Genomic DNA, 24,223 nt, shown 5'->3' on the forward strand with positions numbered 1-24,223 from the left:
CAACTTGCCAAAGGCAGCCACCAGATCTAGGAAGAAGAGAACCACAGAATCTGAGGATGAGGATTATGTTGCCACTAAGGAGGAAGTAAGCTCCAAGAATAAGGTGCTGAAAAAGGAGTATGGCACAACTGCTACAGTTAAGCTAGGAATGAATAAGAAAGCTCCAGCAAAGAGAATTCCTATGTCTAAGGCCAGAGCCTCTACTCAAGAGACAATGGAGTTCACTCTTGAACCCAAAGAAGGTGGAGAAGGCAAGAAAAGGAAGGAGAGGGTCAAGAAGACCATTGTCAGAGTCATTGGCAAGCCCTCCATGATGAGAGATCCCTCTGACGAAGAGGAAGAGGAAGAGGATGCTGGACCAGCACCTAAAGCTCAGAAGCTTATGGGAGATGCTATAAAGTCAGGGGCTGCTCCATCACAGCCCAAGACAGCTCCCAAAGCAACAGCTCAGAATCCCAGTAAGCCCAGGAGGAACACCAGAAGTATACCTGCTGAAGAAAAGAACAAGGCCCTAGTGCCTCAGGCTGAAGAAGAAGATGATGAGTCTCTTATTTTGAGAAAATTGAAACCCAAGATTCTAGACCACAGTGATGCTCATCCAGTCGCTGAGAACATGCACATCAGGAAAGATTCAGGACTGAGATTGTGGAGAGAGTCTGATCCTTATGCTGTGAGGAGGAGGACTGCAGTTGACTACCGGTTTCATACAAATGAACAACAAGACTTTTATGAAACTATTTTCCTTGACAAGAAGCCCATTGTCTGTGACATGAGGTGGGTTGATTGGGAATACATCTAGGAGAATGAAGATCGCTTTCCAGGAGTTTATGATAGCTTCAAAGCATGTGGATCAGATAAGTTTGTTGGACAGAAGCTCACAAAATGGAATGATGAGCTGATCATGCAGTTATACTCCACTGCTCACTTTTACCCAGATGGGAAGATTATATGGATGTCAGAAGGTACTAGGTACCAATCCACAGTTGAAGAATGGGCGAAATTCATAAATGCCCCATAAGAACATGAAGATGACTTGGATGTGTATGCCAAGAAGAAGAAGGACCACAACACTATGGCTAACATGTACAAGGAGATCCCAGATAAAGCTTTGGAGACTCACAAGCTTGGATCTATACATTTCTTGTTGTCTGGTCTGCCTACTATCAACTTGACCCTAAGGCACACTCTGCTACCCAAGTCAGGAGATCACAAGATGATCAGAGGGTACTCTATCAACCTGGTATAGCTTTTTGATGTCCCTCAGAAGTTCAAGGTCATGAGTCTGATTATAGAGATAATCAAGAGGACTGTTGCTGACCAGAAGAGAAGCTGTGGGTATGCTCCACACATTCAGGAGCTCATCAACTCCAATATGGGCACATAAACATATCTGTTGGATAAGGAGAATCTACCCCTGTATCCTGATTTTGAAGATAATATTGTTGTGATGAATGAGGAGGAACCATCATCAGTTCAAGCACAGGAGAAGAGAGCCAAAGCAAAGGCTAAGAAAGCTGCCAAGATGCCAAGTGTTGAAGAGGCATCTCAAGTTTTCCTGAAGAGAAAGCAAGATCAACTTGCATATCTGATCTAGTCTACACTGAGGATTGAGAAGGGCTTGGTGTCGGTGTCAAAACCGGCGGATCTCGGGTAGGGGGTCCCGAACTGTGTGTCTAAGGCGGATGGTAACAGGAGGCGGGGGACACGATGTTTACCCAGGTTCGGGCCCTCTTGATGGAGGTAATACCCTACGTCCTGCTTGATTGATATTGATGATATGAGTATTACAAGAGTTGATCTACCACGAGATCGTAGAGGCTAAACCCTAGAAGCTAGCCTATGGTATGATTGTTGTTGTCCTACAGACTAAACCCTCCGGTTTATATAGACACCAGAGGGGGCTAGGGTTACACAGAGTCGGTTACAAGGGAGGAGATCTACATATCCGTGTTGCCAAGCTTGCCTTCCACGCCAAGGAAAGTCCCATCCGGACACGGGACGAAGTCTTCAATCTTGTATCTTCATAGTCCAACAGTCCGGTTGTCCGGAGACCCCCTAATCCAGGACTCGCTCAGTAGCCCCCGAACCAGGCTTCAATGACGATGAGTCCGGCGCGCAAATTGTCTTCAGCATTGCAAGGCGGGTTCTTCTCCAAATTCTGAATATCTGCTGAGTAGTGTCCGGCTCCCCATAAATGTTTGCGCTTGGCTTTTGCGCCCAATAAGGGCTATCCTCCACGTGTCGAGCGAATGTGAGGAGCCAGGGCATTTTTACATTTGCCACCCTAGCCATGTAGGTAAACTGTCTATTTAAGGAGACGGGGATTCTTAGATCCAGACCACACCATCCTCCCACGGCGAGTATCCATCGGAGCACGCTCAGGAAAATCCATTCCAACATGGCCATCCCTCGCCGCTCCTCCTCTCGCTCCCGTAGTCCTAAGCCAGGTGATTGGGAGAAGTGTTTCGTCCCGCACAGCCAATTAGTAGGGTTACAGACCCATGGATTTCTCCCTCCAGCGTATATGGTCCCCGTTCGAGCCGGGCTCGCCACCTATAATGGCGGGGAGCAAGCGGAGAGCTTCCCCAATCCCTCCAAGGGGGATCGGGTATGCCTTGTCCCTTATTTACTAAGGGGACTTGGATTTCCAATCCATCCATTCCTCTGCGGGCTCCTGGAGTTTTACGGCCTCTAGTTGCATAATTTCACCCTGCTTCCATATTACACATTGCTGGTTATGTTGCCTTTTGTGAGCTGTTTCTGGGCTGCAAAGCTCATTTCGAGCTATGGAAGAGGCTATTTTGCCTTGTGCCCTGTACGCAGAAGGGGTCCATATATCAAGTGGGCGGAGCCAAAATATGGCGCATCACCAAGACCGGATACCTGTCCGATACCCCGAAGAAGATGTCCGAAGACTGGCCTTCGGAGTGGTTTTACATGGAGGACATCCCCCTTCTGGATCCTGTTCGTATGGGTCTTCCCGAGTTTGACAATGCCCCTTTGAAGAAACGCCGAAGCTGGCGCCCACGGAGCCCTCAGGAGGAAGATAACGGAGAAGTCCTTTACCTGATGGGCCGGATAAAAGCGCTCGCTCAATCAGGACTGACAATAATCGAGGTTATGTCAGTATGTATAATGCGGGGGGTGCAGCCACTTCAATATCGAGGGCGCCCCATGTGGCACTTTAACGGGGAAGATGATGCCACCCGCTGCGGGCGTAAGGGACCGGACTCAGTTGCTACTCTAGCGAAAATTCTGTCTGATTTATACAAGGGAGAGGAAGAGGAGTTCATCCGTATTAGACCACGGGATGGATTCTCCATGTGCAACCCCCCAAGCTGGGTGAGCTGTCACTTTTTACTCCCAAAATTCCCGCATTCTTTGTCATAAATACTCACCTTGCCGTTCCATGGCAGGAACTGCAAAAATCTGTAAGGGAGATCAACAGCCCACCTCCACAACCGGAGGACCCTGACCGGGCCCTCGATCCCGGACTCGAAGAGGATCCGTAAATATTTGTGTAGCTGATCGACGGGACATTCTATCAATTGAGCTGCGATGATGCCATGGTGGCCATCATAGCCGACTATCCTGGGCTACTCCCTGCATCGCATGTAAGAAAAACCGGAGTCCCAACTTCCGAGAAGGATCCCCTATTAGGCACTTCACCCACCGTACACATATGGTGTTTTACAGGGAAGGCCCTCGGGATGCCATGCCGCACCCGCAGTGACTCGCCAACAAGGGGCACCGGAGCCGGGTAGGCTAAAAAGGAAGGCTGTCAGGACTAAGACGCCAGCGCAGAGGTATGATATAGAACCTCACTCCATGGTTGCTGTCTTGCTTAAAATATAGTGACACCCCTGTTTCCTAGTAGGAAAAACGCTCGCCGGACTATATCCGGAGAGGTTGTCGATCACGCATCCACCAGTCGGGCTCCAGGGCCGGACATAGAGGCGGAAGCTAACACGGGGCGAACGCCGGATGCTCCTCCTACAGAGGATGCGGATAGGCTATCCGCTACAAATTCCAAAGTGGAGAGCGCCATGAATCACAGGCATCGCCGGGCCGTACTCCATGACGCTTGTATCTCCCAAGAGGCGTTCGATGCCTTCAACTCAGGAGATGCGTACATCCGTGCTGCTCAAAACGGTCTTGCCAGAGCCACGGCCCAGTATGTAAAGGATATACGGGTAAGAAAATCTGACGGTTATATATATCAGTAGCCCCTGAGACTTGAAACAGTTGACACAACTGATTTAAGGATCATTAATTGTGCAGGTTCTTACATAGAAGAATACCCAATTGTCTCAAGAGCTAGAAGAGTGCAAAGCCCAGCTACGGGCCGCGGTTGCCGCGTTGAAGGAGTCCGAGAAGGCCCCCTCTGGTAACACTTGTTTCCATTGCAAATAATGACAGGTACCAGATAGTATGCGGCGGGCATGCAAATCTAACAATAGATGTTGCAGATGACTCCGGAGTGAATCCGGAGGCCGTGCCGGAGAATGCGCAACGTTCTAATCGACAGCTAAATGCTGGCGAGCGCGTGCTTATGCGGGTCAGGCAGGAGAAAAATAATCTCCAGGACACCAATATCCGGCTGGGCGTGGAACTGAAAGATGTCCGAGCCCAGCTTGCAGACTCCATGAAGGAGAACAAGCGGCTTCGACGCGGCATTTTTAGTAAGTGCTTGAATGAACTTTTGAACGAGTTCGGCGAAGAAGCCAGCTAATAGAGTTATGTCTACAGGTATGCTGACGGGTCGTCCCGCGGAGGAGATGCCCGGGTCTGCGGGTGATCTTCTACCAGAGCTCTCACAACTGCACGGACAAGTTCGGTAGGTGATGCAGGGTATTACCTAAGCCTTGTGGCCATCCGCCTCCCCGCCAGGAGGCATGGGGGAGCTTATAGAGAAGCTCAAGGGAGCGCGGCGGTGCTTCCGATTATGGAAGATATCAGCCTGCCGACAAGGTGCAAGGGAAGCCTGGGCCATGGTGAAGACGTGATATACCAAAGCTGACCCAAACCACATGGCCGAGGTCGGACCTGTGGGGCCCGATGGGAAAGAGATCCCCGTCAGTTTGGTGTATAACCAAGTAGAATTAGCCGCAAAGTATTCCCAACAGGATTGTAGGCTAGACAGCCTGTTGGATGGTATAGAAGAAGAATTTAGTCAGTCTTAGTGACTGTGTACTTTAAGTGACAGATATAATGTCCCTAGCCGGATTGTAAATTATTTGTCATGGCGGACCTTTTCGCTTCGACCTCTGGACCTGATAGTCTGGGGTGTAGACCATAACGTAGGACCTTTTCGCCATTATATGCATCGATAGGACCAAAACTTAAGTCATATCGATGCATATAATGGCGAAAAAGGTACATGCGGAAGAATAACACATGTGTGGGGCATAAAGCCCCGAAAAATAGTTATATTAAGCTTCTATATAAGAAGCCCCCAGGTATAGTGAGCGCGGTTAGCGCGTCAAGATTGTGTAGTCAAGACACAAGTTAGTCGTTTAAGGCCTGGAGGAAAATAAAAAAGAAGAGAGAAAAGACAGATAATGGATATACAAAAATTTGACGTGGGTAAGGAGACGAACATAGAGTCCGGCGCTAGGCGTAGAATCTTCGGAGTCTGACTACGTTCCATGGGTTTGGCTCGAGTCGATTGTCCGATGCATCCCGCAGATGGTACGCTCCACCGGTCAGAACCTGGTCAATAATGAAGGGACCTTCCCATTTGTGCTTGAGCTTGTTCTTTTTCTTCTCCGGCAGGCGTAGAACTAGTTCGCCAACGTTATAGGTTTTGGCTTGTACTTCTTTGCTTTGATACCTTCGAGCCTGTTGCTGATAGAATGCGGAACGGGATTTTGCCACGTCGTGCTCGTCCTCTAGGGTGCCCAAACTGTCCTGCCGATCGAGCTCGGCCTCTTTCTCTTCGTACATGCGCACTCGAGGTGAGTCATGAATTATGTTGCAGGGTAGAACCGCATCTGCGTCGTACACCATAAAAACGGTGTGTATCCGGTAGTATGATTCGGCGTGGTCCGCAGCCCCCATAGTACGGAGTCGAGCTCCTCTACCCAGTGCATGTTTGATTCCTTTAGGGACTGCACTAATATGGGTTTGATGCCGCTCATGATAAGACCATTTGCTTGTTCGACTTGACCATTAGTTTGCGGGTGATAGACAGAAGCATAATCGAGCTTGATGCCCATGTTGTTGCACCAAAGTTTTACCTTGTCGGCTGTAAAGTTCGTGCCGTTGTCAGTGATGATGCTGTGGGGGATGCCATAATGGTGTACAACCCCGGATATGAAGTCTATCACTGGTCCGGATTCAGCCGTTTTAACGGGTTTGGCTTCTATCCATTTGGTGAATTTATCCACCATGACCAGTAAGTATTTTTTCTTATGGGTTCCCCCTTTGAGGGGTCCTACCATATCAAGCCCCCAGACTGCGAAGGGCCAAGTAATGGGGATTGTTTGGAGAGCGGTAGGCGGCATATGGCTTTGGTTTTCAAAAAGCTGGCAACCGATGCAACGTTGGACCAGATCTTGTGCATATGCTCAGGCCGTCGGCCAATAGAAACTTGTACGGAAGGCCTTGTTTACAAGGGCCCGGGCTGCGGCGTGGTGGCCACCGAGTCCAGCATGGATTTCTGCCAAAAGCTTCCGCCCTTCCTCTTCGGAGATGCACCTTTGAAGGACTCCGGTAGTGCTTTTCTTATAAAGCTCTCCCTCGTGGACCTTGTAGGCTTTAGATCGCCGCACTATGCAGTGTGCCTCGTTTTGGTCCTCGGGTAGTTCCTGCCTGGTTAGGTAGGCCAGGAATGGTTCTGTCCACGGGGCGGTTACAGCCATTATCACGTGGGCTGAAGGTGTTATTTCGGTGGCGGAGCCTCCGATTGTGTCAGAGTGTTCAGTATCTAGTGTTGTGGTCGGGTCCGGACTATTGTTACCGGTTTCCCCTTCCCATACGGCGGATGTCTTAAACAACTTTTCCAAGAAGATGTTAGGTGGGACAGGGTCGCGCCTAGCGCCGATACGGGCGGTGATATCCGCTGCCTGATTGTTTTTCGGAGCCACATGGTGGAATTCAAGCCCCTCGAACGGAGATGACATTTTGAGGACGGCATTGCAATATGTTGCCATTTTCGGATCCTTGGCATCGAAGTCTCCATTTATTTGAGATATTGCGAGGTTCGAATCCCCACGCACCTCCAGGCGTTGAATGCCCATGGAAACTGCCATCCGGAGACCATGTAATAGGGCCTCGTATTCGGCTGCGTAGTTGGAGTCTGTGTATAGTATTTGGAGTACGTATTGGACTGTATCTCCGGTGGGGGACGTCGGGACGACGCCAGCCCCCAGACTAGCCAGCATTTTAGAGCCATCAAAGTGCATGATCCAATTGGAGTACGCGCCGTACTCTTTAGGGAGTTCGGCTTCTATCCACTCGGCGATGAAATCGGCCAGTACTTGCGACTTAATGGCTCATCGTGGTCTATATGTTATGTCGAACGGGAGGAGCTCGATGGCCCATTTGGCAATCCGGCCCGTGGCATCGCGGTTGTTTATTATGTCGTTGAGTGGTACTTCTGAGGCCACCGTAATTGAACACTCTTGAAAGTAGTGTCGTAATTTCCAGGATGCCATAAATACCGCGTATGCTATCTTTTGATAATGTGGGTACCGTGATTTGCATGGAGTGAGGACAGTGGATACATAACATACCGGCTTTTGAAGTGGGAATTTATGTTCGTACGTCTCTCGTTCGACGACGAGCACTGCGCTTACAACTTGGTGAGTTGCCGCTATATATAACAGCATTGGTTCGCTGATATTTGGCGCGGCCAAGATTGAGTTAGTGGCTAGGATGGCTTTTATTTCTTCCAGTCTGGCCGTGGCTGCGTCCGTCCACTCGAAGTGTTCGGTGCGCCGAAGAAGGCGATAAAGGGGAAGTGCCTTTTCTCCTAATCGGGCGATAAAGCGGCTTATGGCCGCCACACATCCAGTTAACTTCTGCATTTGCTTGAGGTCAGTTGGGATAGCCAACTACGACAGAGCTTGGATTTTAGCCGGATTTTCTTCAATTCCTCTACTGGAGGCGATGAAGCCGAGGAGCTTTCCAGCGGGCACACCGAAAACGCATTTTTCCGGATTGAGCTTAATGTCGTATGTTCGGAGATTGTCGAACGTGAGCCTCAAGTTGTCTATTAAGGAGTCGATGTGTCTGGTTTTAACGACCACATCGTCTATGTATGTCTCCACTGTTTTGCCAATCTGCTTTTCCAGACATGTCTGAATCATGCGCTGTTATGTTGCGCCGACGTTTTTGAGCAGGAAGGGCATTGTGTTAAAACAGAAGGGGTCGTATGGAGTGATAAATGTCGTTGCGGCCTGATCGGAGTCCGCCATCTTGATTTGGTGGTAACCAGAGTATGCATCGAGGAAGCACATTGAGTCGTGTCCTGCGGTAGCGTCGATAATTTGATCGATGCGAGGGAGGGGGAAGGGATCCTTTGGGCAAGCCTTATTAAGGTCCTTGAAGTTGACGCATAGGCGCCAGGATTTGTCCTTCTTTGGTACCATCACCAGGTTTGCTAGCCAGTCCGGATGTTTTATTTCTCTAATGAATCCGGCCTCCAGTAACTTCGCTAGCTCCTCTCCCATGGCCTGATACTTAGGTTCAGAGAAACCCCGAAGAGTCTGCTTGACCGGCTTGAATCCTTTTAGAATGTTAAGGCTATGCTCGGCCAACCTGCGTGGGATTCCTGGCATGTCTGAAGGATGCCAGGCGAATATGTCCCAATTCTCGCGTAGGAACTCCCGTAGTGCGGCGTCTACAACGGGGCTTAACTGTGCCCCGATGGATGCTGTTTTTGTGGGGTCCGTTGGATGGACTTGGAATTTGACTATTTCATCCGCTGGTTTAAAAGATGTTGACTTGGATCTTTTGTCGAGTATCACATCATCCCTTGCTACCTCTTGAGCTTGTGTTGGATTTCCCCGAAGAGGAAGGGATGATGCAGCAGAGTAGCGTAAGTATTTCCCTCAGTTTTTGAGAACCAAGGTATCAATCCAGTAAGAGGCCACGCTCAAGTCCCTCGTACCTGCACAAAATGATAGCTACTCGCAACCAACGCGATTAGGGGTTGTCAATCACTTCACAGTCACTTACGAGAGTGAGATCTGATAGATATAATATTTTTGGTATTTTTGGTATAAAGATGCAAAGTAAAAAGTAAAGGCAAAGTAAAAAAGCAAAGCAAGATTAAAGTGATGGAGATTGATACGATGAGAATAGTCCCGGGGGCCATAGGTTTCACTAGTGGCTTCTCTCAAGAGCATAAGTATTCTACGGTGGGTGAACAAATTACTGTTGAGCAATTGACAGAATTGAGCATAGTTATGAGAATATCTAGGCATGATCATGTATATAGGCATCACACCGTGACAAGTAGACCGAAATGATTCTGCATCTACTACTATTACTCCACTCATCAACCGCTATCCAGCATGCATCTAGAGTATTAAGTTAAAAACAGAGTAACACCTTAAGCAAGATTACATGATGTAAAGAGATAAATTCTTGCAATATGAAATAAACCCCATCTTGTTATCCTCGATGGCAATGATGCAATACGTGCCTTGCTGCCCCTTCTGTCACTGAGAAAGGACACCGCAAGATCGAACCCAAAGCTAAGCACTTCTCCCATGGCAAGAACTACCAATCTAGTTGGCTAAACCAAACGGATAATTCGAAGAGACTTGCAAAGATAACCAATCATACATAAAAGAATTCAGAGAAGATTCAAATATTATTCATAGATAGACTTGATCATAAACCCACAATTCATCAGTCTCAACAAACACACCGCAAAAAGAAGATTACATCGAATAGATCTCCACAAGAGAGGGGGAGAACTTTGTATTGAGATCCAAAAAGAGAGAAGAAGCCATCTTGCTACTAACTATGGACCCGAAGGTCTGAGGTAAACTACTCACACTTCATCGGAGAGGCTATGATGATATAGAAGTCCTCTGTGATGACGGCCCTCTCCGGCGGAGCTCCGGAACAGGCCCCAAGATGGGATCTCATGGATACAGAAAGTTGCGGCGGTGGAATTAGGTTTTTGGCTCTGTATCTGTTCGTTTGGGGGTACGTAGGTATATATAGGAGGAAGGAGTACGTCGGTGGAGCTCCGAGGGGCCCACGAGGCAGGGGGCACGCCCTAGGGGGGCGCGCCCCCCACCCTCGTGACCGCTTCTCTGATGCCTTGGCGTAGGGTCCAAGTCTCCTGGATCACGTTCGGTGAGAAGATCACGTTCCCGAAGGTTTCATTCCATTTGGACTCCGTTTGATATTCCGTTTCTTCGAAACACTGAAATAGGCAAAAAAAACAGCAATTCTGGGCTGGGCCTCCGGTTAGTAGGTTAGTCCCAAAATAATATAAAAGTGGAAAATAAAGCCCAATATAGTCCAAAACAGTAGATAATATAGCATGGAGCTATCAAAAATTATAGATACGTTGCAAACGTATCAGGCAACCCCAAGCTTAATTCCTGCTCGTCCTCGAGTAGGTAAATGATAAAAAGAGAATTTTTGATGCGGAGTGCTACTTGGCATAATTTCAATGCAAATCTTCTTAATTGTGATATGAATATTCAGATTCGAAAGATTCAAGACAAAAGTTTATATTGACATAAAAATAATAATACTTCAAGCATACTAACAAAGCAATTATGTCTTCTCAAAATAACATGGCCAAAGAAAGTTATCCCTACAAAATCATATAGTCTGGCTATGCTCTATCTTCACCACACAAAGTATTTAAGTCATGCACAACCCCGATGACAAGCCAAGCAATTGTTTCATGCTCTAACTTTTTCAAAACTTTTTCAATCTTCACGCAATACATGAGCGTGAGCCATGGATATAGCACTATAGGTGGAATAGAATGGTGGTTGTGGAGAAGACAAAAAGGAGAAGATAGTCTCACATGAACTAGGCGTATCAACGGGCTATGGAGATGCCCATCAATAGATATCAATGTGAGTGAGTAGGGATTGCCAGGCAACGGATGCACTAGAGCTATAAGTATATGAAAGCTCAAAAAGAAACTAAGTGGGTGTGCATCCATCTTGCTTGCTCATGAAGACCTAGGGCAATTTGAGGAAGCCCATCATTGGAATATACAAGCCAAGTTATATAATGAAAGATTCCCACTAGTATATGAAAGTGATAACATGAGAGACTCTCTACTATGAAGATCATGGTGCTACTTTGAAGCACAAGTGTGGTAAAAGGATAGTAACATTGTCCCTTCTCTATTTTTCTCTCATTTTTTTTATTTGGGCCTTTTCTCCTTTTTTATGGCCTCTTTTTATTTGGGCTTCTTTGGCCTCTTTTTTTATTTTTTTATTTTTCGTCCGGAGTCTCATCCTGACTTATGGGGGAATCATAGTCTCCATCATTCTTTCCTCACTTGGGACAATGCTCTAATAATGATGATCATCACACTTTTATTTTTCTTACAACTCAACAATTACAACTCGATACTTAGAACAAAATATGACTCTATATGAATGCCTCCGGCGGTGTACCGGGATATGCAATATGACAATGATGGAGTGTCTCATAATAAACGGAACGGTGGAAAGTTGCATGGCAATATATCTCGGAATGGCCATGGAAATGCCATTATAGGTAGGTATGGTGGCTGTTTTGAGGAAGGTATATGGTAGGTGTATGATACCGGCGAAAAGTGTGCGGTATTAGAGAGGCTAGCAAAGGTGGAAGGGTGAGAGTGCATATAATCCATGGACTCAACATTAGTCATAAAGAACTCATATAATTATTGCAAAAATCTAGAAGTTATCAAAGCAATGTATTACGCGCATGCTCCTAGGGGGATAGATTGGTAGGAAAAGACCATCGCTCATCCCCGACCGCCACTCATAAGGAAGACAATCAATAAATAAATCATGCTCCGACTTCATCACATAACGGTTCACCATACGTGCATGCTACAGGAATCACAAACTTTAACACAAGTATTATTTAAATTCCCAACTACTCAACTAGCATGACTTTAATATTATCACCTCCATATCTCAAAACAATTATCATGCTTCAATCTTTTCTTAGTATTCAACACACTCAAAAGAAAGTTTCACAAATCTTGAATACCAAGCATATTATTATTAAGCAAATTACCATGGTATTAAGAGACTCTCAAAATAATTTAAGTGAAGCATGACCGTGCTCTAAAAGATCTAAGTGAAGCACATAGAGCAAAATTATAATGCTCAAAAGATATAAGTGAAGCACATAGAGCAAAACTACATAGCTCAAAAGATATAAGTGAAGCACATAGAGTATTCTATCAAATTTTAATTCATGTATGGCTCTCTCAAAAGGTGTGTACAGCAAGGATGATTGTGTCATACTAAAACACAAAGACACAAATAATACAAGACGCTCCAAGCAAAACACATATCATGTTGGTGAATAAAAATATAGCTCCAAGTAAATTACCGATGGAAGTGGACGAAAGAGGGGATGCCTTCCGGGGCATCCCCAAGCTTTGACTTTTTGGTGTCCTTGGATTATCTTGGGGGTGCCATGGGCATCCCCAATCTTATGCTCTTGCCACTCCTTGTTCCATAATCCATCACAAGAATTCACCCAAAACTTGAAAACTTCACAACACAAAACTTAAAGTAGAAAACTCGTGAGCTCCGTTAGCGAAAGAAAACAAAAGACTACTTCAAGGTACTGTAATGAACTCATTATTTATTTATATTTGTGTTAAACCTACTGTATTCAAACTTCTCTATGGATTATAAACTATTTTACTAACCATAGATTCATCAAAATAAGCAAACAACACATGAAAAACAGAATCTGTCAAAAACAGACCAGTCTGTAGTAATCTGTAGCTAGCGCAAGATCTGGAACCCCAAAAATTCTAAAATAAATTGCGGGCCATGAGGAATTTATCTATTAATAATCTGCAAAAAGAATTAACTAAATAGCACTCTTAAAATAAAAATGACATCAGTTCTCGTGAGCGCTAAAGTTTCTGTTTTTTACAGCAAGTTCAAGAAGACTTCCCCAAGTCTTCCCAACGGTTCTACTTCGCACAAACACTAACTAAACACAAAAACACAACAAAAACATAGGCTAAATAATTTATTTATTACTAAGCAGGGGAAAAAATCAAGGAATAAAAATAAAATTGGGTTGCCTCCCAACAAGCGCTATCGTTTAACGCCCCTAGCTAGGCATAAAAGCGAGGATAGATCTAGGTATTGCCATCTTTAGTAGGCAATTCTTCGATGAGGCATCTATTTCCCTTAGGAATTTCTTTCTTTCTAGTGATTATCAAACTTTTAGGAACAAGATCGAAAAATTCATTTGTAGCAATTGGTTCCTTAGTGATAGCAAAAAGATTGGGATGAATACTTATAGATTTAAGATCCGCAGTTTCCTTACTAGATGATTCACCCTTATTTTTAGGAACATACATAAGCTTGGCAATTTTAGTAGGAGGACTTGGAGTATTCTTTACGGAAGAAAAAGCGGTTCCCAAGTTTGTAATGATACCCTCAAGTTTATCAATTCTAGTAGAATCTAAGTTTATGTTCTCATTAACTATGGGTTCCTTTTCCTTAATATTTTTCAAAGTCATTCCTACCTTAGATCCATATTGAGTAATTTGATTGTGGATCTTTTTATCTATATTTTCAGTTAATTCAATAGTAGCAACTTTATTTTCAATAATTTCAAGTCTTTGCATAACATGCTCCAAAGTTAACATGGTTCCATTAACAAAAAGAGGTGGTGAGCCAAATAAATTTAACATAGCATTATAAGAATCAAAAGTATGGCAACCCAAGAAGTTCCCTCTAGTAATGGTATCGAGGATATATCTATACCAAGGATTAACACCTACATAAAAATTGCGGAGAAGAACTAAGGTAGGTTGCTTCCTGGTAGATCTATTTTGAGCATTGCAAATTCTATACCAAGCATCTTTTAGATTTTCTCCCTCCCTTTGTTTAAAATTTAGAACTTCACTCTCGGGAGACAACGGAGAAGATATGAGACTAGCCATGATGACAAGCAAACAAACTAGCACACAAGCAAATGAAAAGGAAAGTGAGAAAAGAGAGGGAGGATAGAGAGAGAGGGCGAATAAAACGGCAAGGGTGAAGTGGGGGAGAGGAAAACGAGAGGCAAATGGCAAATAATGTAGTGCGAGAGATAGGGATTGTGATGGGTACTTGGTATGTTGACATTTTCTGTAGACTCCCCGGCAACGGTGCCAGAAATCCTTCTTGCTACCTCTTGAGCATGCGTTGGATTTCCCCGAAGAGGAAGGGATGATGCAGCAGAGTAGTGTAAGTATTTCCCTCAGTTTTTGAGAACCAAGGTATCAATCCAGTAGGAGGCCACGCTCAAGTCCCTCGTACCTGCACAAAACGATAGCTACTCGCAACCAACGCGATTAGCGATTGTCAATCCCTTCATGGTCCCTTACGAGAGTGATATCTGATAGATATAATATTTTTGGTATTTTTGGTATAAAGATGCAAACTAAGAAGTAAAGGAAAAGTAAAAAAGCAAAGCAAGATTAAAGTGATGGAGATTGATATGATGAGAATAGACCCGGGGGTTTCACTGGTGGCTTCTCTCAAGAGCATAAGTATTCTACGGTGGGTGAACAAATTACTGTTGAGCAATTGACAGAATTGAGCACAGTTATGAGAATATCTAGGCATGATCATGTATATAGGCATCACGTCCATGACAAGTAGACCGAAACGATTCTGCATCTACTACTATTACTCCACTCATCGACCGCTATCTAGCATGCATCTAGAGTATTAAGTTAAAAACAGACTAACGCCTTAAGCAAGATGACATGATGTAGAGAGATAAATTCATGCAATATGAAGTAAACCCCATCTTGTTATCCTCGATGGCAATGATGCAATACGTGCCTTGTTGCCCCTTCTGTCACTGAGAAAGGACACCGCAAGATCTAACCCGAAGCTAAGCACTTCTCCCATGGCAAGAACTACCAATCTAGTCGGCCAAACCAAACGGATAATTCGAAGAGACTTGCAAAGATAACCAATCATACATAAAATAATTCAAAGAAGATTCAAATATTATTCATAGATAGACTTGATCATAAACCCAAAATTCATTGGTGTCAACAAACACACTGCAAAAAGAAGATTATATCGAATAGATCTCCACAAGAGAGGGGGAGAACTTTGTATTGAGATCCAAAAAGAGAGAAGAAGCCATCTAGCTACTAACTATGGACCCGAAGGTCTGAGGTAAACTACTCACACTTCATCGAAGAGGCTATGATGGCGTAGAAGCCCTCCGTGATGACGGCCCTCTCCGGCAGAGCTCCGGAACAGGCCCCAAGATGGGATCTCATGGATACAAAAAGTTGCGGCAGTGGAATTAGGTTTTTGGCTCCATATCTGTTCGTTTGGGGGTACGTAGGTATATATAGGAGGAAGGAGTACGTCGGTGGAGCTCCGAGGGGTGCACGAGGCAGGGGGCGCGCCCCCACCCTCGTGACCGCCTCTCTGATGCTTTGGCGTAGGGTCCAAGTCTCCTGGATCACATTCGGTGAGAAAATCACGTTCCCGAAGGTTTGGACTCCGTTTGATATTCTGTTTCTTCGAAACACTGAAATAGGCAAAAAAACAGCAATTCTGTGCTGGGCCTCCGGTTAATAGGTTAGTCCCAAAAATAATATAAAAGTGGAAAATAAAGCCCAATATAGTCCAAAACAGTAGATAATATAGCATGGAGCAATCAAAAATTATAGATACGTTGGAGACATATCATCCCTGTCCACTGTGGAGCGCAGCGCAGTTAATTCCTCCGCTGCAAGGGCTTCGTATAAGGCCTCGAGGGCTAGTGCGGCTGTTTTGTTTTCGGCACGGAGTGCTATGTCCGGATCACTAGCTAGAGTGATGATTCCATTGGGACCGGGCATTTTGTGCTTCATGTACCCGTAATGGGGTATGGCTTGGAAGATTGTGAATGCCTCCCGCCCTAGAAGGGCGTGGTATCCGCTACTGAACGGGGCCACTTGCAATGTAATTTCTTCGGACCTGTAGTTCTCCGGAGTGCCGAATACCACATCTAGTGTGATTTTCCCAACGCAACGTGCCTCCCGACTGGGGATGATTCCTCGGAAGGTCGTGCTGCTTTGCTCAATACGGTTTCTGTCTATTTCCATTTTTTGAAGAGTCTCCTCATAAATGAGGTTTAATCCGCTGCCATCGTCCATGAGCACTTTAGTAAGCCGAAAGCCTTCCACAATTGGACTGAGGACCAAGCCGGCTGGTGCTTTCTACCTCTTGAGCACTGTGTTGGTTTTCCCCGAAGAGGAAGGGATGATGCAGCAAAGTAGCGTAAGTATTTCCCTCAGTTTTTGAGAACCAAGGTATCAATCCAGTAGGAGGCTACGCGCGAGTCCCTCGCACCTGCAAAAAACAAATAAATCCTCAGAACCAACACAAATAGGGGTTTTCAATCCCTATAAGGCCACTTACGAGAGTGAGATCTGATAGATATGATAAGATAATATTTTTGGTATTTTTATGATAAAAGATGCAAAGTAAAATAAAGGCAAAGGAAATAGCAAAGGAAATAACTATGTAATAGGAGATCAATATGATAAAGATAGACCCGGGGGCCATAGGTTTCACTAGTGGCTTCTCTCAAGAGCATAAGTATTCTACGGTGGGTGAACAAATTACTGTTGAGCAATTGACAGAATTGAGCATAGTTATGAGAATATCTAGGTTGATCATGTATATAGGCATCAAGTCTGAGACAAGTAGACCGAATCCTTCCTGCATCTACTACTATTACTCCACTCATCGACCGCTATCCAGCATGCATCTAGAGTATTAAGTTAAAAACAGAGTAACGCCTTAAGCAAGATGACATGATGTAGAGGGATAGACTCATGCAGTATGAAGAAAACCCCATCTTGTTATCCTCGATGGCAACAATACAATACGTGCCTTGCTGCCCTTACTGTCACCGGGAAAGGACACTGCAAGATTGAACCCAAAGCTAAGCACTTCTCCCATTGCAAGAAAGATCAATCTAGTAGGCCAAACCAAACTGATAATTCGAAGAAACTTGCAAAGATAACAAATCATACATAAAATAATTCAGAGAAGATTCAAATATGATTCATAGATAGACTTGATCATAAACCCACAATTCATCAGTCTTAACAAACACAGCGCAAAAAGAAGATTACATCGAATAGATCTCCACAAGAGAGGGGGAGAACATTGTATTGAGATCCAAAAAGAGAGAAGAAGCCATCTAGCTACTAACTATGGACCCGTAGGTCTGAGGTGAACTACTCACACTTCATCGGAGGGGCTATGGTGTTGATGTAGAAGCCCTCCGTGATCGTTGCCCCCTCCGGTGGAGCTCCGGAACAGGCCCCAAGATGGGATCTCATGGATACAAAAAGTTACGGCGCTGGAATTAGGGTTTTGGCTCCGTATCTGATCGTTTGGGGGTACGTAGGTATATATAGGAGGAAGGAGTACGTCGATGGAACAACAGGGGGCCCACGAGGGTGGAGGGCGCGCCTGGTGGGGGTGGGTGCCCCCCTACCTCGTGGCCTCCTCTTTCCTTTCTTGACGTAGGGTCCAAGTCTCTCTGGTCTTATTCGTTGAGAAAATCACGTTCCCGAAGGTTTCATGCCGTTTGGACTCCGTTTGATATTCCTTTTCTTCGAAACCCTAAAACAGGCAAAAAACAGCAATTCTGGGCTGGGCCTCCGGTTAATAGGTTAGTCCCAAAAATAATATAAAAGTGGATAATAAAGCCCAATAATGTCCAAAACAGTAGATAATATAGCATGGAGCAATCAAAAATTATAGATACGTTGGAGACGTATCAAGCATCCCCAAGCTTAATTCCTGCTCATCCTCGAGTAGGTAAATGATAAAAATAGAATTTTTGATGCGGAGTGCTACTTGGCATAATTTTAATGTAATTCTTCTTAATTGTGGTATGAATATTCAGATCCGAAAGATTCAAGACAAAAGTTCATATTGACATAAAAATAATAATACTTCAAGCATACTAACTAAGCAATTATGTCTTCTCAAAATAACATGGCCAAAGAAAGTTCAACCCTACAAAATCATATGGTTTAGTCATGTTTCATTTTCGTCACACAAGAATGCTCTCATCATGCACAACCCTGATGACAAGCCAAGAAATTGTTTCATACTTTAGTAATCTCAAACCTATAAACTTTCACGCAATATATGAGCGCGAGCCATGGACATAGCACTATGGGTGGAATAGAATATAATGAGGGGGGTTATGTGGAGAAGATAAAAAAGGAGAAAGTCTCACATCAACAAGGCTAATCAATGGGCTATGGAGATGCCCATCGATTGATGTTAATGCAAGGAGTAGGGATTGCCATGCAACGGATGCACTAGAGCTATAAATGTATGAAAGCTCAACAAAAAAAACTAGTGGGTGTGCATCCAACTTGCTTGCTCACGAAGACCTAGGGCACTTGAGGAGGCCCATTGTTGGAATATACAAGCCAAGTTCTATAATGAAAAATTCCCACTAGTATATGAAAGTGACAAAACAAGAGACTCTCTAACATGAAGATTAAGGTGCTACTTTGAAGCACAAGTGTGGCAAAGGATAGTAACATTGTCCCTTCTCTCTTTTTCTCTCATTTTTTCTTTTTTTTGGGTTCTTCTCTTTTTTTTATGGCCTTTCTTTTTTTATGGCCTTTCTCTTTTTTATATAATTACTCACTTGGGACAATGCTCTAGAAAATGATGATCATCACACTTCTATTTATTTACAACTCAATGATTACAACTCGATACTAGAACAAAAGATGACTCTATATGAATGCCTCCGACGGTGTACCGGGATATGCAATGGACCAAGAGTGACATGTATGAAAGCATTATGGTGGCTTTGCCACAAATACTATGTCAACTACATGATCATGCTAAGCAATATGACAATGATGAATGTGTCATGATGAACGGAATGATGGAAAGTTGCATGGCAATATATCTCGGAATGGCTACGAAAATGCCATAATAGGTAGGTATGGTGGCTCTTTTGAGGAAGATATAAGGAGGTTTATGTGTGAAAGAGTGTATCATATCACGGGGTTTGGATGCACCGGCGAAGTTTGCGCCAACTCTCAATGTGAGAAAGGGCAATGCACGGTACCGAAGGGGCTAGCAAGGATGGAAGGGTAAGAGTGTGTATAATCCATGGACTCAACATTAGTCATAAAGAACTCACATACTTATTGCAAAAATCTACAAGTCATCAAAAACCTCGGTACTACGTGCATGCTCCTAGGGGGATAGATTGGTAGGAAAAGACCATCGCTCGTCCCCGACCGCCACTGATAAGGAAGACAATCAAATAACACCTCATGTTTCAAATTTGTTGCATAACATTTACCATACGTGCATGCTACGGGACTTGCAAACTTCAACACAAGTATTTCTCAATTTCACAACTACTCAACTAGCACGACTTTGATATTATTACCTCCATATCTCAAAACAATCATCAAGCATCAAACTTCTCTTAGTATTCAAAACACGCTTCAGAAAATTTTACTAACTTTGAATACCTAGAATATTAGGATTTTAAGCAAATTACCATGCTATTAAGACTCTCAAAATAATCTAAGTGAAGCATAGAGATCAATAGTTTCTATAAAACAAATCCACCACCGTGCTCTAAAAGATATAAGTGAAGTACTAGAGCAAAAATTGACTAAGGCATAGCCTAGTGGTGGGAAGGGGGCTGATGCCTTCCCACCCACCCAGGTTCAAGGCACGGTACATGCAATTTGGGTTTGTTGCACCAATTATACTGTAGGGGCTTCCCTTACAGTCTTTCTATCAAAAAAATTATGTAACTCAAAAGATATAAACGAAGCACATAGAGTATTCTAACAAATTCCAAATCATGTATGGCTCTCTCAAAAGGTGTGTACAGCAAGGATGATTGTGGTAAACTAAAAATCAAAGACTCAAATAATACAAGACGCTCCAAGTAAAACACATATCATGTGGCGAATAAAAATATAGCTCCAAGTAAAGTTACCGATAGAAGTAGACGAAAGAGGTGATACCTTCCGGGGCATCCCCAAGCTTTGGGTTTTAGGTGTCCTTAGATTATATTGGGGGTGCCATGGGCATCCCCAAGCTTAGGCTCTTGCCACTCCTTGTTCCATAATCCATCAAATCTTTACCCAAAACTTGAAAACTTCACAACACAAAACTTAAAGTAGAAAATCTCGTGAGCTCCGTTAGCGAAAGAAAATAAAAGATCACTTCAAGGTACTGTAATGAACTCATTCTTTATTTATATTGGTATACCTACTGTATTCCAACTTCTCTATGGTTTATAAACTATTTTACTAGCAATAGATTCATCGAAATAAGCAAACAACACATGAAAAACAGAATCTGTCAAAAACAGAACAGTCTGTAGTAATCTGTAGCTAGCGCAAGATCTGGAACCCCAAAAATTATAAACTAAATTGCTGGACGTGAGGAATTTATATATTAATCATCTTCAAAAAGAATGAACTAAATAGCACTCTCCAAATAAAAATGACAGCAGTTCTCGTGAGCGCTAAGGTTTCTGTTTTTTACAGCAAGTTCAACAAGACTTTCCCCAAGTCTTCCCAACGGTTCTACTTGGCACCAACACTAATTAAACACAAAAAACACAACCAAAACAGAGGCTAGATAAATTATTTATTACTAAACAGAAGCAAAAAGCAAGGAATAAAAATAAAATTGGGTTGCCTCCCAACAAGCGCTATCATTTAACGCCCCTAGCTAGGCATAAAAGCAAGAATAGATCTAGATATTGCCATCTTTGGTTTTCAACATTTTAGCGGAATCAAGCTCGAATCCAGGAGGTTCTTTACGTTTCCCTTCATATTCTGAAATTTTTAGATGTAATGAATCTAAACGCTTATTGCAAAGGGTAATCAACATATTCATGCGGTGAATATTTCCACTAATGTTCTTAAGAGGTTCAAGAGATTTCTGCAAGATTTTAGTAACTTCACAAATTTTTTCAGAAACTTGTGTCTCTTCCTGAGTAGGATGAGGCCCCTTTTTTGAGGTAGTGTTCCCACTATACCTTCTATAATTTCAAGTGCAATATGGGGATCAATTTCAATAAAATTGCCATTGGCAACGCAATCCAAGAGTTGTCTATGAGACATATTTAATCCAACATAAAAATTGCGAAGCAAAATTCTCAGGTTTATTTCAGAGGTACAATTACGATAAGACTCCATTATTCTCAACCAGGCATCTTTTAACTTTTCTCCTAGTCTCTGTTTAAAGTGAAAATTTTCGAACTCAGGAGTCAACGGAGAAGATAAGGGACTGGCCATAACGACAAGCAAACAAACTAACACACAAGCAAACAAAAAGCAAGAGGGAAAAAAGAGGCAAATAGAGAGGGAGGAAAGAGAGAGAGGGCAAATAAAATGGCAAGGGTGAAGTGGGGGAGAGGAAAACGAGAGGCAAATGGCAAATAATGTAATGCGGGAGATAAGGGTATGTGATGGGTACTTGGTATGTTGACTTTTGCGTAGACCTCCCTGGCAACAGCGCCAGAAATCCTTCTTGCTACCTCTTGAGAACTGCGTTGGTTTTCCCCAAAGAGGAAGGGATGATGCATCAAAGTAGTGTAAGTATTTCCCTCAGTTTTTGAGAACCAAGGTATCAATCCAGTAGGAGGCTATGCACGAGTCCCTCGCACCTGCACAAAACAAATAAATCCTCGCAACCAACGCAAATAGGGGTTGTCAATCCCTATAAGGCCACTTACGAGAGTGAGATCTGATAGATATGATAAGATAAGATTTTTGTTATTTTTATGATAAAAGATGCAAAGTAAAATAAAGGCAAAGTAAATAGCAAAGCAAATAACTAACTAATAGGAGATCAATATGGTAAAGATAGACCCGGGGGCCATAGTTTTCACTAGTGGCTTCTCTCAAGAGCATAAGTATTCTATAGTGGGTGAACAAATTATTGTTGAGCAATTGACAGAATTGAGCATAGTTATGAGAATATCTAGGTATGATCATGTATATAGGCATCACGTCCGAGACAAGTAGACTGACTCCTGCCTGCATCTACTACTATTACTCCACTCATCGACCGCTATCCATCATGCATCTAGAGTATTAAGTTAAAAACAGAGTAACGCCTTAAGCAAGATGACATGATGTAGAGGGATAGACTCATGCAATATGAAGAAACCCCATCTTGCTATCCTCGATGGCAACAATACAATACGTGCCTTGCTGCCCTTACTGCCACCGGGAAAGGACACCGCAAGATTGAACCCAAAGCTAAGCACTTCTCCCATTGCAAGAAAGATCAATCTAGTAGGCCAAACCAAACTGATAATTCGAAGAGACTTGCAAAGATAACCAATCATACATAAAAGAATTCAGAGAAGATTCAAATATTATTCATAGATAGACTTGATCATAAACCCACAATTCATCGGTCTCAACAAACACACCACAAAAAGAAGATTACATCGAATAGATCTCCACAAGAGAGGGGGAGAACATTGTATTGAGATCCGAGAGAAGAAGCCATATATCTACTAACTATGGACCCGTAGATCTGAGGTGAACTACTCACACTTCATCGGAGGGGCTATGGTGTTGATGTAGAAGCCCTCCGTGATCGATGCCCCCTCCGGCGGAGCTCCGGAACAGGCCCCAAGATGGGATCTCGTGGATAGAGGAAGTTACGGCGGTGGAATTAGGGTTTGGCTTCGTATCTGATCGTTTGGGGGTACGTAGGTATATATAGGAGGAAGGAGTACGTCGGTAGAGCAACAGGGGCCCACGAGCGTGGAGGGCGTGCCTGGTGGGGGTGGGCGCGCCCCCCTACCTCGTGGCCTCCTGTTTCCTTTCTTGACGTAGGGTCCAAGTCTCTTTGGTCTTACTCGTTGAGAAAATCACGTTCCCGAAGGTTTCATTCCGTTTGGACTCCATTTGATATTCCTTTTCTTTGAAACCCTAAAACAGGCAAAAAACAGCAATTCTGGTTTGGGCCTCCGGTTAATAGGTTAGTCCCAAAAATAATATAAAAGTGGATAATAAAGCCCAATAATGTCCAAAACAGTAGATAATATAGCATGGAGCAATCAAAAATTATAGATACGTTGGAGACGTATCAGTGCTCGGGCTGTTCGGAATTTAGGTTCATCGCTGGCATTGAAGGTGATAGCCGTGTTGCTCCATGGATTTATTGCTGCCATGTGGCAGACTTCGGCAAGGTTGCGGAGTGCTCGCTTACGCCTATTATTTGAGGCGAAGGTCTCGAAGACTGTCAATTGTATTGTTATCCACGGTATGGTGCTCTACGGTGTTTTGAATGAGGAGATCCTCACCGCTCTTGGCCACCTGCCGGAGTACCCAACATGCTCTAAGGTTGTGTGTTGGTATGGTATCCGCTGTACTATGAATTTTGCAGGGCCCATTAAGCCATCCCTCCAATACGGTTCCATGCCCTGTAGTGGGCTTTTGCTTCTTTGTAATTGAGTCGGGTGACTTATGAGAGTGCACCCTTTTAGTTCGGACTGGGGGTTTTGTCAGAGCCGGATTATCCCAAAATTTTGTTTGGGTTTTCCAGGCGCTTTCCATCACACAGTATTTCCGTACTATGGCCGCCAAGTCGGCTAAGTGTGCTATGTCACGGCGACTTATGGCGTTGAGGATTCCCTTGTCCATGCAATTGTTGCAAAAGAACGAAATTGCATCTTCCTCGCGACAGTCCTTGACCTTGTTCATTACAAGGAGGAATCTGTGCCAATAGTGATGTACTGTCTCTTGGGGCTCTTGCCTAATGTGGGAAAGATCGTTTATATCTGGGTGGGTGGGTGGATTTAAGTCCAGACCTTGACCCAATCTGAGACCCAGGGGCAAGGGAGTTTCCGATCTTGGAAGTTCGGGCTCCGGGATGTTGCCCCGCAGGTTCAGGATGCTGCCTGATTCTAGGTTCAGGGTTAGGGCGATGTCCTCCCGTGGATGGGTATCCGGCTCAGATAGCTCGGAAGTCCGGACATAGTTCGTCCTCAGGATAGA

General features: G+C 44.1%; 1 pseudogene; it reads right to left on the reverse strand.

The window, feature by feature from the left end:
- Window positions 1–24,223, reverse strand: part of LOC119357861 — a 64,641-nt pseudogene that overhangs the window by 17,943 nt on the left and 22,475 nt on the right.

The sequence above is a fragment of the Triticum dicoccoides genome, chromosome 2A, assembly GCF_002162155.2.
Source record: "Triticum dicoccoides isolate Atlit2015 ecotype Zavitan chromosome 2A, WEW_v2.0, whole genome shotgun sequence".
NCBI classification, from domain to species: domain Eukaryota; kingdom Viridiplantae; phylum Streptophyta; class Magnoliopsida; order Poales; family Poaceae; genus Triticum; species Triticum dicoccoides.